A 13,293-nucleotide genomic window follows, 5' to 3' on the forward strand; every position below is an offset into this window, starting at 1 on the left:
GTGTCTTTTACTTGTATATATATTTTGAATAAAGCTTAATTACATTTGTACCTCATGACAGTAGTGGGGATATATGTGTGCATATTTTCCCCTTTGCATGGCAGTCTGGCAGCTTAACACATTTGTAACCTGCTCAAGCCCCTGAAGACTTATTGGTGGCTCTTATTTAGAGAGTGTGACTGAATGACAGTACATAGAATGTATAGTTTGTATTTGCCATTACTTCATATGTTTGAATATACTGGCAAAAATGTAATTTGTGCCTTTCTAGGCATCATATTCACAACTAGGCTAGCTTCCATTTTAATTAATGATGTTGCCTGATTTGGGTAATTCAAATAGCAAGTCTTCCCAAAGGTGAATAATTGAGAGTGCATATTAGGTTTACTCTATAGGAAACGTACACAGAGATAGGTATGCATACACTTTTTTTTTATGACATGTAGTCCATTAAGTTACATGCCAAGATTTCTAGCTTTATGATAGAGGATGCTATTTTCGATTTCTTAGGAATAAGTTTGAGCTTCATTGCTTTTAAAGAATTATTGGAATGATGGAGTGAATGAATGTATTTGGTTTTCCCATAACTGACACTTATTAAACACCCACACTGTTCCAGATACTGAATTAGAAACTAGATCAGTTTATTGATATCTATGAAATATCTGGTTAAGATTTTGAGTGAAATCAAATTGAATTTATAGATAAGGTTTGGACAAACAGACATCTTACACATATTGAATCTTCTAATCCATGAACATTGGATATTCATTTATTTAGGTCATTTTAAATTTCTTCAGTATTTTGTCAGTTTTTGCATACCAAAGCTCTACTTATTTTGTTGGTTTTATACCTTTTCTGGAGTGTTATTGCATATTTTTAGGATAATTTTTAAAAAATAGACTTTATGTTCTAGTGCAGTTTTAGACTCACAGTAAAATTGATTCCCATATACCATCGCACATACATAGCTTCCTCCATTATTAACATCCCCACCAAGGTGATATAGTTGTTACCATTGATGAACCTGCATTGATATATCTTTGTTATTAGAATCTATAGTGTACATATGGGCCCACTCTTAGTGTTGTAGATTCTGTGGGTTTGGGCAAGTTTGTAATAAGATGGATCCACTAGTATAATACCTTAAAGATTAGCTTTACTTCCCTATCTGTGCTGTATCTATTATTATTATTCCCCTAACTTAAAAAAATTACAAATTGTACTAGTTCATTGCTGATATATAAGGGACTAACATTTGTATATTGACCTTATGTCCTGAGATTTTGCTATGCTCACTTATTCTAGGAGATATTTGGAAATTCTTGTTAGATTTTTTGGGTCAACAATTGTGTCTTCTATGAATACAGTTTTATCTATCTCTTTCCATTTAATATTTTTTTATTTCTTTTTGTGTTATCACAATAGCTGAACTTTCAGTACACTGTGAAATAAAAGTGTTGAGAGGGAACTTCCTTGCCTTGCTCCCAATCTTAGGGGAAAAACATCCAGCCTCTCACCACTGATTTGTCAGTCTTTATCAACTGAGGAAATTCTCCATTCCTAGATCATTGATTTATTTAAAGAATAAACATGACTGGGTGTTGGATTTTTTTCAGATTCTTTTTCTGAAGCTACTGATATGATTTTATTTTCTTCCCTATTTGGTCTGTTTATAAGATAGATTGCATTGATTGTTTCTTCACTGTTGAATGAATCTTTCACACTGCTTGGTCATATTTTATAATTGTTTTTATACATTCTTGGAGTTTTTGCTAGTATTTTGATGAGGATTTTTCATTTATGTTTATGAGAGATATTGATCTAAAGTTTTCCTTTTTTGTAATGTCTTTATACATTTTTGGTATTAGGGTGACCATGGCTTTATAGAATGAGTTGGAAAGTGTTCTTTCTGTTTCTCTTTTTGGAAGGTTGTAGAGAACAGGCATTATTACTTCCTAAAAAATTTGATAGAATTCACCAGTGAACTCATATAAATCTGTCATTTTTTATTTGGAGAATTATTAGTAATTGATTTTGATGGTTAATACCGAATGTCAACTAGATTGAATTGAAGGATACAAAATATTGATCCTGGTGTGTCTGTGAGGGTGTTGCCAAAGGAGATTAACATTTGAGTCAGTGGTCTGGGAAAGGCAGGCCCACCTTTAATCTGGGTGAACACTGCCAACGTGGCTAGAATATAAGCAGGCAGGAAAATGTGAAAAAAGAGACTGGCCTAGGCTTCCAGGCTACATCTTTCTCATGTGTTGGATGCATTCTGCCCTCAAACATTGAACTCCAAGTTCTTCAGTTTTGGAACTTGAACTGGCTTTCCTTGCTCTTCAGCCTGCAGATGGATGACCTATTGTGGGACCTTGTGTTCATGTGAGTTAATACTTAATAAATTTCATATATATATATGAAATAAATAAATAGATATTAGTATCAGAAGTGGTTCTAGAGGAACAGAATATTAAGGATGGAGTTCTTTCATTGGTTCTGGGGTTTCTGGAGTTGGCTGCATAATATGATTAGACCCTGAAATGCTAAGAACTCTATTGCCAACAGTATGGAGAACATTGACAGTCCTTGGGATGAACTGTTAGAGAGGTATGCAAAATAAATACATTTGACACTCCTAATTCATTACTCATGAGAGGTAAGGAGTTTAATGACTCTGTAAATAATGCCTTTGACCATATGTGGAGAACCAAGGAACATAATGAAGCTGGTTGGTTGCTTCTAAGTTCAGTGAACAAAATATGAAATAAATTGATGAACTTAGATATTCTATCTCCTGGCTTCAGAAGAAGATATGGAGCCTCAAATCCACTAAGATTGCCCTGAGTATCTTATCTCCTATACAGAAGGAGCTGAAATTGTCGAAAACAGACACAAGCTCTTATGCCAGTGGCTGACCTGCAATGAAAGGTGCATGTACAGCCTCTTCAGGTGTCTACTGATGAAGTGAGGGCATTGATTGGAAAAGAATGGGAACCTGCAATCTGAAATGGGGATATGTGGGAGGACCCTGTTGAAGCTGGGACACTAAGTTTGTAAACGCCTGTGAACCCTTTTTGCCAGAAGAAACAGCTTCCCCATCCCCAGTAGTGGCAACTTCTCCTCCCTAGCTCATGCCGCCATCAGGCTTTCCACCTTTGTCTGAGGAGGTAAACCCTGCACTGCCTGAGGCAACACTGGTGGCCTCCTCTAAGGCAGTTGCAAGGCAAGACAATGTTGATTCTCCTCAGGAGCCACCCACAACATACATTTGCTTCTAGACCTATAACTAGCCTAAAGTTGCAGTGGGCCCCTAGAAGTGAGCTTGAGAGTGTGACTCATGAGGTGTGCTACACTCAAAAAGAACTGCTTGAGTTTTCTAATTTATATAAATAGAATGGATATTAAGGGTATGGGATAATTGTGGAAGGAACATAGAGGTGGATCACGCTGAATTTATTGATTTGGACCCACTAAGTAGGGACTCTGCCTTTAATGTTGCAGTTTGGGGAGTTTAAAAAGGTTCTAATAGTTTATTTGCTTGGTTAGCTGAAATATGTATTGAAAGATGGCCCACTGTGAGCAAGTTGGAAATGCCTGATCTTCCTTGATTTAATGTAGAAGAAGGGATCCCAGGGCTTAGGGAGATTGAGATGGTAACATGGATTAATCATTCTATACCTACTAATTCAAGCTGGAAGGGTCTAGTAGATGTACCTTTGTCCAGTGTTTTGCAAAATAGATTTGTGAGGGCAGCACTTGCGTCTTTGAAGAGCCCTGTAATTGCTCTTCTCTGTATGTCAAATTAACAGTGGAAACTGCAGACACTTAATGACAAAATTTAAATACAATAGGAATAATTGGATCCCCAGGTGGCAGGGGCCAAGTGGTGGCACTTAACCACCAAAGGCAAGGTGGGTGTAGCTACCACAATGACCAGCAGAAGCAAAGCAGCAATCAGAATAGCCTGACTCATGTAGAGCTCTGACACTGGATAATTTATCACAGTGCTCTTAGAAATGAAATTTACAGGAAGCGTATTATATATCTACTTAATTTATACAAGCAGAAAACTTCTAGGTTAAATAGACAAAAGGCTAATTTGAACTATAGAAACAGAGAATCATGGCCTCTCAAGCAATTTCCAGATTTGAGCTAGTTTACAGACTCAGAATCCCTTGAATTAAGGGGAAGCTGGGTTCCCTTGAGGAAGAACACCATTAAATTACTGATAATTTTTACAGTGAATCTTTCTCTCATCTTTCCACAAAGAGACTTATAGGCTTTTACCAGGGTAACTATGCATTGGAAATAGGGAAATGATCAGATACTTCAGGAACTACTGAACGCTGGCTTTGAGCTGATGTTGATTCCAGGGGTCCCAAAACATTATTATGGTCCTCCAGTTAAAGTAGGAGATTATGGCGGTCAGGTAATTAATGAAGTTTTAGCTCAGGTCTTACTTGAAGTAGGTCCAGTGTCTCCCTGGACTCACCCTGTGGTCATTTCCTCCACACCAGAATATATAATTGGCATAGACATACTTAGCATCTGGCATAAACCCATATTGGCTCCCTGACTGGTAGGCTGAGGGATATAATGGTGGGAAAGGCCAAATTGAAGCCATTAGAGGTGCTTCTACCTAGGAAAATATTAAATCAAAAACAATATTGCATCCCTGGAGAGACTGCAGAGATTAATGCCACCATCAAGGACTTGAAAGACGCAGGGGTGGTGATTCCCACAACATCCCCCTTCAGCTCTTCTATTTGGCCTGTGCAGAAGACAGATGGATCTTGAAGAATGACAGTGGATTGTTGTAAGCTTAACCAAGTGGTGACTCCAATTACAGCTGCTGTACCAGATGCAGTTTCATTGCTGGAGCAAATTAACACATTTCTTGGTACCTGGTATGCAGCTATTGACTTGTGAAATGGCTTTTTCTCCATTCCTGTCCATAAGGCCTACCAGAAGCAATTTGCCTCCAGCTGGCAAGGTCAGCAATATACCTTTATTGTCCTACCTCAGGGTTATATCAACTCTCCGACTTTGTGTTGTAATTTTATCCAGAGAGATCTTGATCACTTTTTACTTCTGCAAGATGTTACTGGTCCATTACATTGATGACTTTATGCTGATTGGATCCAGTAAGAGAGAAGTAGCAAACACACTGGACTTTTTGGTGAGACATTTGCATGCCAGATATAGGGAAATAAATCTGACTAAAATTCAGGGATCTTCCACCCCAGTAAAATTTCCAGGGGTCATGTGGTGTGGGGCCTGTTGAGATTTTCCTTCCAAGATGAACAATAAGTTGCTGCATTTTGTCCCTCCTACAACCAAAAAAGAGACACAACACCTGTGGGCCTATTTGGATTTTGTAGGCAATACATTCTTCACTTGGGTGTGTTACTCTGGCCCATTTATCTAGTGACCTGAAAGGCTTCCAGTTTTGAGTGAAATTCAGAACAGAAGGCTCTGCAACAGATCCAGGCTGCTTTGCCACTTGGGTCATATGACCCAGTAGATTCAATGGTGCTTAAGGTGTCAGTAGCAGATAAGGATGCTGTTTGGAGCCTTTGGCAGGCCCCCATAGGTGAATCTCAGAAAAGCCCTCTAGAATTTTGGAGCAAGGTCCTGCCATCTTCTGCAGATAACTGCTCTCTTTTTGAGAGGCAGCTCTTGACCTAACACTGGGCTTTAGTAGAAACTGAACATTTGACTATGGGTCATTAAATAACCGTCTGACCTGAACTGCCTCTTATGAACTGGATGCTTTTTGACCCATCTAGCCATAAAGCAGTTTGTGCACAGCAGTGTTCTACATTCAAATGGAAGTGGTATATATGTGATCAGGTGTGAGTAGGTCCTGAAGACACAAGTAAGTTAAATGAGAAAGTGACTTAAATGCCCATGATCTCTGCTCCTGCCACCCTTCCTTCTCTCCCACAGCCTACACTGAGGGTCTTGTGGGGAGTTCCCTATGATCAGTTGACAGAGGAAGAGAAGACCTGGGCCTGGTTCACAGATGGTTCTGCATAACATGCAGGCATCACCCGAAAGTGGACAGCTGCGGCGCTACAGCCCCTTTTTAGGACATCTCTGAAGGACAGAAGTGAAAGGAAATCTTCCCAGTGGTCAGAACATGGAGCAGTGTACCTCACTGTATACTTTGTGTGCAAGGAGAAATGGCCAGATGTGCGATTCTATACTGAGTCATGGGTTGTAGACAATGGTTTGGCTCGATGGTCAGGGACTTGGAAGAAGTGTGATTGCAAAATAGGTGACAAAGAAATTTTGGGAAGAGGTATGTTCATGGACCTCTGAGTGGTCAAAAACTGTGAAGATATTTGTATCCCATATGAGTGCCCACCAACAATTGACTTCAGCAGAGGAGAATTTTAATAATCAAGTGGAAAGGATGACCCATTCTGTGGACACCACTCAGCCTCTTTCCTCAGCCACCTGTCATTGCCCAATGGGACCATGAACAAAATGGTCATGGCGGCATGGATGGAGGTTTGCATGGACTCAGCAACATGGACTTCTATTCATCAAGCCTAACCTGGATACATCCACTGTGTGCCCAATTTGCCAGCAGCAGAGACCAACACTGAGCCTTTGATATGGTACCATTCCTTGGGGTGATCAGTCAACTACCTGGTGGCAGGCTGATTATGTCGGCCCTCTTCCATCATGGAAAGGGCAGAGGTTTGTTTTCACTGGAATAGACACTTACTCTGGATATTGGCTTGCCTATCCTGCATGCAATGCTTCTTCCAAGACTACTCTCCATGGACTCATGGAATTCCTTATCCACTGTCATGTTATTCTACACAGCATTACCTCTGACCAAGGCATTCCCTTTGTGGCTAAAGAAGTGTGGTAGTGGGCTCATGCTCATGGAATTCACTGGTTTTACCATGTTTCCCCTCATCCCAAAGCAGCTGGATTGATAGAATGGTGAAATGGCCTTTTGAAGTCACAATTACAATACCAACTAGATGCCAATACCTTGCTGAGCTGGGGCAAAGTTCTCTAGAAGGCCATGTGTGCTGTGAACCAGTGTTCAATATATGGCATGGTTTCTCCCATAGCCAGGATTCACAGGTCCAGGAATCAAGGGGTGGAAGTGGAAGTGGCCCCACTCACCATCACTTCTTGTAATTCCCAAGCAAATGGTTTGCTTCCTTTGATGTTACATTCTTCTGGCATAGAGGTCTTAGTTCCAGAAGGAGGAACACTGCCACCAGGAGACGCAACAACAATATGGAAGTTAAGATTGCTACCTGGACCCTTTGGCCTCCTTTTACCTTTAAGTCAACAGGCTAAGAAGGGAGTAGCAGCATTGGCTGGGGTAGTTGACCCAGACTATCAAAATGAAAGAAGTCTACTACTGCACAATGGAGGTAAGGAAGAGTATGGGTGGAATACAGGAGATCCACTTAGTATTAGTCTGTCATCGCTTAGTATTACCATGCCCTGTGATTAAGGTCAATGAGAAACCACAGCAGCCCAATCCAGGCAAATGACCAGACCCTTCCAGAATGAAGATTTGGGTCACTCCACCAGGAAAAAAAAAAAAGCCACAACCTGCTGAGGTGCTTGCTGAAGGTAAAGGGATACAGAATGGGTAGTAGAAGAAGGTAGTCATCAATACCAGCTATGACCACATGCCCAGCTGCAGAAAGAAGGACTGTCATTGTCTTGAGTATCTCCTCCTTTTTTTGTTAAAAACATGTTTGTGTATGTATACACTTTTACTAAGAAAATATCTTCATTTTATTTCCTTTCTCCTTTATCATGTGACATAAGATTTATTAACTTTACATTAGCATTTAAGTATTGTTAATTTTCAGTATAGTATTATACTTAAAGTTATGTATATTATGATAACTTTATGTATATTATTAAGTATTTGGGTTGGGAATTGGTGCATTTCTGATTGTACAAAGGATAGTCGCATTATGTGAGGCATGGATAGTCGCATTATGTGAGGCATAATTATGACTATTATTGTCTTTATTTGAATATTATTATCTCAGGAGATGTGTATGGGTTCAAGTTGGCAAGGAGGGGACTTGTGATGGTTAATACTGGGTGTCAACTTGATTGGATTAAAAACTACAAAGTATTGATCCTAGGTGTATCTGTGAGGGTGCTGCCAAAGAAGATTAACATTTAAGCCAGTGGGCTGGGAAAGGCAAGCCCACCTTTAATTTGGGTAGGCCATCTTGGCTAGACTACAAGCAGGCAGAAAAATGTGAAAAGAAAGACTGGCCTAGTCTCCCAGGCTACATCTTTTTCCCATTCTGGATGCTTCCTGACCTCAAACACTGGACTCCAAGTTCTTTAGTTTTGAAACTTGGACTGGCTCTCCTTGCTCTTCAGCCTGTAGATGGCCTATTGGGGAACCTTGTGATCATGTGAGTTAATACTTAATAAACTCTATATATTATTATTAACTCGCACATACACACACATATATATATATTCCATTTGTCCATTTTTGCTTTGATTGCCCATATATATATACATATGTATATGCTATTAGTTCTGTCCCTCTGGAGAACCCTGACTAATAAATTTATTCAATGCATTTTATAGGTATAGGGCTATTCAGTTTATCTATATCTCTTTGTATTAGTTTTGGATTTCAAATTTTGGATAAAGGGTTATTTGTAGTATTCTTGTAATATTCTTTAATGTACATGATAATAGTAGTGATTACCTCTTTTTTATTTATATTTGTAATTTGTATCTTCTAGCTTTTTTTTTGATTATTCAGACTAGAGGTTTATAAATATTATTAATCTTTTCAAAGAACCAACAACTGAACATAGGGATATTTTATATTGTTTTTCCCCTATCTGTCTTCATTTTTATGATTTACTTTCTTTTTCTTGCATTAGGCTCATATTCTTCTTTTTCTTTCAATTCTATAGGTGGAAACTTAGATTACTGATTTTATATATTTCCTGCATTTAGTACTATAAATTTTCCTCTAAGCAATGCTTTTGTTACAAATTCTGATAAGCTGTGTTTTCATCATTTCTTATTTAAATATTTATATATATTTACATTATAAAAATTTATTTTTAATGTTTCTGGGTACAGAATAATTGTATATGTATATTAGAAACATGAGATGATTTGATACAGGCATACAATGTGTAAAAATCACAACATGTAAAATGGGATATTTATCCCCTCAAGTATTTATCTTTTGAATTATAAACAATCAAATTATAGAATTTTAGTATTTTAAATGTACAATTAAATTATTATTAACTATAGTCCCCCTGTTATTTCATTATATACTAAGTTTCATTAATTCATTCTGACTATTTATTTTGTACCTATTAAGCATTCCCACCTCCCCCCTGACCAATACCCTTCCCATCAGCTTCTAATCATTCTTCTACTGAATCTCATTTTTTTTTGAGATTTTATATATTTTTTACTGCATTTTAGTTTTTGGGGTACATGTGCAGAACATGCAAGATAGTTGCATAGGTACACACATGGCAGTGTGTTTTGCTGCCTTCCTCTCCTTCACCCATATTTAGCATTTCTCCCCAGGCTATCCTTCCCCAGCTCCTCCCACCCACAGTCACTCCCTTATTTCCCCCAATAGACCCCAGTGTGTAGTACCCCCTTCCCTGTGTCCAAGTGTTCTCATTTTTTCTCACCCGCCTATGATTGAGAATATGTGGTATTTCATTTTCTGTTCTTGTGTCAGTTTGCTGAGAATGATGTTCTCCAGATTCATCCATGTCCCTACAAATGACAGAAACTCGTCATTTTTGACTGCTGCATAATATTCCATGGTGTATATGTGCCACATTTTCCCTGTCAAGTCTATCATCAATGGGCATTTGGGTTGGTTCCAGGTCTTTGCTATTGTAAACAGTGCTGCAATGAACATTCGTGTGTATGTGTCCTTACAGTGGAACGATTTATAGTCCTTTAAATATATACCCAGTAATGAGATTGCTGGGTCAAATGGAATTTTTATTTCTAAGGCCTTGAGGAATCGCCACACTGTCTTCCACAATGGTTGAACTAATTTACACTCCCACCAGCAGTGTAAAAGTGTTCCTATTTCTCCACATCCTCTCCAGCATCTGTTGTCTCCAGATAGTTTAATGATCGCCATTCTAACTGGCATGAGATGGTATCTCAATGTGGTTTTGATTTGCATCTCCCTAATTACCAGTGATGATGAGCATTTTTTTATATGTTTGTTGTCCTCATGTATGTCTTCTTTTGTAAAGTGTCTGTTCATATCCTTTGCCCATTTTTGAATGGGCTTGTTTGTTTTTTTCCTGTAAATCTGTTTGAGTTCTTTGTAAATTCTGGATATCAGCCCTTTGTCAACTGCAAAATTTTTTTCCCATTCTGTAGGTTGCCGATTCACTCTAGTGACTGTTTCTTTTGCTGTGCAGAGGCTGTGGAGTTTGATTAGGTCCCATTTGTCTATTTTGGCTTTTGTTGTCAATGCTTTTGGTGTTTTGGTCATGAAGGCCTTGCCTACTCCTATGTCCTGAATGGTTTTGCCTAGATTTTCTTCTAGGGTTCTTATGGTGCCAGGTCTTATGTTTAAGTCTTTAATCCATCTGGAGTTAATTTTAGTGTAAGGTATCAGGAAGGGATCCAGTTTCTGCTTTCTGCACATGGCTAGCCAGTTTTCCCAACACCATTTATTAAACAGGGAATCCTTTCCCCATTGCTTGTTTTTGTCAGGTTTATCAAACATTGTATGGTTATAGATATGTTGTGTTGCCTCTGATGCCTCTGTTCTGTTCCATTGGTTTATATCTCTGTTTTGGTACCAGTACCATGCTGTTTTGATTACTGTAGCCTTGTAGTATAGTTTGAAGTCCGGTAGTGTGATGCCTCCTGCTGTGTTCTTTTGCTTAGAATTGACTTGGCTATGCCGGCTCTCTTTTGGTTCCATATGAAGTTTATGGTGGTTTTTTCCAGTTCTGTGAAAAAATTCAATGGTAGCTTGATGGGGATAGCATTGATTCTGTAAATTACTTTGGGCAGTATAGCCATTTTCACGATATTGATTCTTCCTAACCATGAACATGGAATGTTTCTCCAACTGTTTGTGTCCTCTCTTATTTTTTGAGCAGTGGTTTGTAGTTTTCCTTGAAGAGGTCCCTTACGTTCCTTGTAAGTTGTATTCCTAGGCATTTTATTCTTTTTGTAGCAATTGTGAATGGCAGTTTGTTCTTGATTTGGCTCTCTTTAGGTCTGTTATTGGTGTATAGGAATGCTTGTGATTTTTGCACATTGATTTTATATCCTGAGACTTTGCTGAAGTTGCTTATCAGTTTCAGGAATTTTTGGGCTGATGTGATGGAGTCTTCTAGGTATACTATCATGTCGTCTGCAAATAGAGACAATTTGGATTCTACCTTTCCTATTTGAATACCCTTTATTTCTTTTTCTTGCCTCATTGCTCTGGCTAGAACTTCCAGTACTATATTGAATAGGAGTGGTGAGAGAGGGCATCCTTTTCTAGTGCCAGATCTCAAAGGGAATGCTTCCAGTTTTTGCCCATTGAGTATGATATTGGCTGTTGGTTTGTTGTAAATAGCTTTTATTACTTTGAGATACGTTCCATCAATACCAAGTTTATTGAGGGTTTTTAGCATAAAGGGCTGTTGAATTTTGTCACATCCCTTTTCTGCATCAATTGAGATAATCATGTGGTTTTTGGTTTGGGTTCTGTTTATGTGGTGAATTACATTTATAGACTTGCATATGTTGAACCAGCCTTGCATCCCCGAGATGAATTCTACTTGATCATGATGGATAAGTCTTCTGATGTGCTGTTGCAATCGGTTTGCCAGTATTTTATTGAATATTTTTGCATCTATGTTCATCATGGATATTGGCCTGACGTTTTTTTTCTTGTTGAGTCTCTGCCGGGTTTTGGTATCAGAATGATGTTGGTCTCATTAAATAATTTGGGAAGGATTGCCTCTCTTTAAATTATTTGGAGTAGTTTCAGAAGGAATGCGATCAGCTCCTCTTTGTGTATCTGGTAGAATTCGGCAGTGAACTCATCTGGACCTGGGCTTTTTTTGTATGGTAGGCTCTTAATTGCTGCCTCAACTTCAGACCTTTTTATTGGTCTATTCATAGTTTCGGCTTCGTCCTTGTTTAGGCTTGGGAGGACACACGTGTCCAGAAATTTATTCATTTCTTCCAGGTTTACTAGTTTATGTGCATAGAGTTGTTTGTAATATTCTCTAATGATGGTTTGAATTTCTGTGGAATCTGTGGTGACTTCCCCTTCATTGTTTTATATTGCATCTATTTAGTTCTTCTCTCTCTCTCTTCTTTTTTATCAGTCTGACTAGTGGTCTGTCTATTTTGTTGATCTTTTCAAAAAACAAGCTCTTGGATTTATTGATTTTTTGAAAAGTTTTTCGTGTCTCTATCTCCTTTAGTTCTGTTCTGATCTTAGTTATTTCTTATGTTCTGCTAGGTTTTGAGTTTTTTTGATCTTGCTCCTCTAGCTCTTTTAATTTTGATGATAGGGTGCCAATTTTGGATCTCTCCATTCTTCTCATGTGGGCACTAATTGCTATATATTTTCCTCTAGAGACTGCTTTAAATGTGTCCCAGAGATTCTTGTATGTTGTCTTCGTTCTCGTTGGTTTTGAGAACTTCTTTATTTCTGCCTTCATTTCATTGTTTATCCAACCAACATTTAAGAGCCAGTTGTTCAGTTTCCATGAAGCTGTGCGGTTCTGAGTTAGTTTCTGAATTCTTAGTTCTAACTCGATTGCACTATGGTCTAAGAGACTGTTTGTTATTGTGTCAGTTGTTTTGCATTTGCTGAGGAGTGCTTTACTTCCAATTATGTGGTCAATTTTAGAGTAGGTGTGATGTGGTGCTGAGAAGAATGTATATTCTGTGGATTTGGGGTGGAGAGTTCTGTAAATGTCTATCAGGTTTGCTTGCTCCAGGTCTGAGTTCAAGCACTGGATATCCTTGTTGATTTTCTGTCTGTTTGATCTGTCTAATATTGACAGTGGAGTGTTAAAGTCTCCCACTATTATTGTGTGGGAGTCTAAGTCTCTTTGTAAGTCATTAAGAACTTGCCTTATGTATCTGGGTGCTCCTGTATTGGGTCCATATATGTTTAGAAATGTTAGCTCTTCTTGTTGTATCAATCCTTTTACCATTATGTAATGACCTTCTTTGTCTCTTTTGATCTTTGTTGCTTTAAAGTCTATTTTATCAGAGATGAGAATTGCAACTCCTGCT

At 38.4% G+C, this 13,293-nt stretch overlaps 1 pseudogene; it reads left to right on the forward strand.

Moving 5' to 3' along the window:
- The first annotated feature begins 3,137 nt into the window (after positions 1-3,137).
- On the forward strand, positions 3,138-7,672 carry LOC128931989 (uncharacterized; annotated as a pseudogene).
- The last annotated feature ends 5,621 nt before the right edge of the window (positions 7,673-13,293 follow it).

Source organism: Callithrix jacchus, chromosome 5, assembly GCF_049354715.1.
Source record: "Callithrix jacchus isolate 240 chromosome 5, calJac240_pri, whole genome shotgun sequence".
Lineage (NCBI taxonomy): Eukaryota > Metazoa > Chordata > Mammalia > Primates > Cebidae > Callithrix > Callithrix jacchus.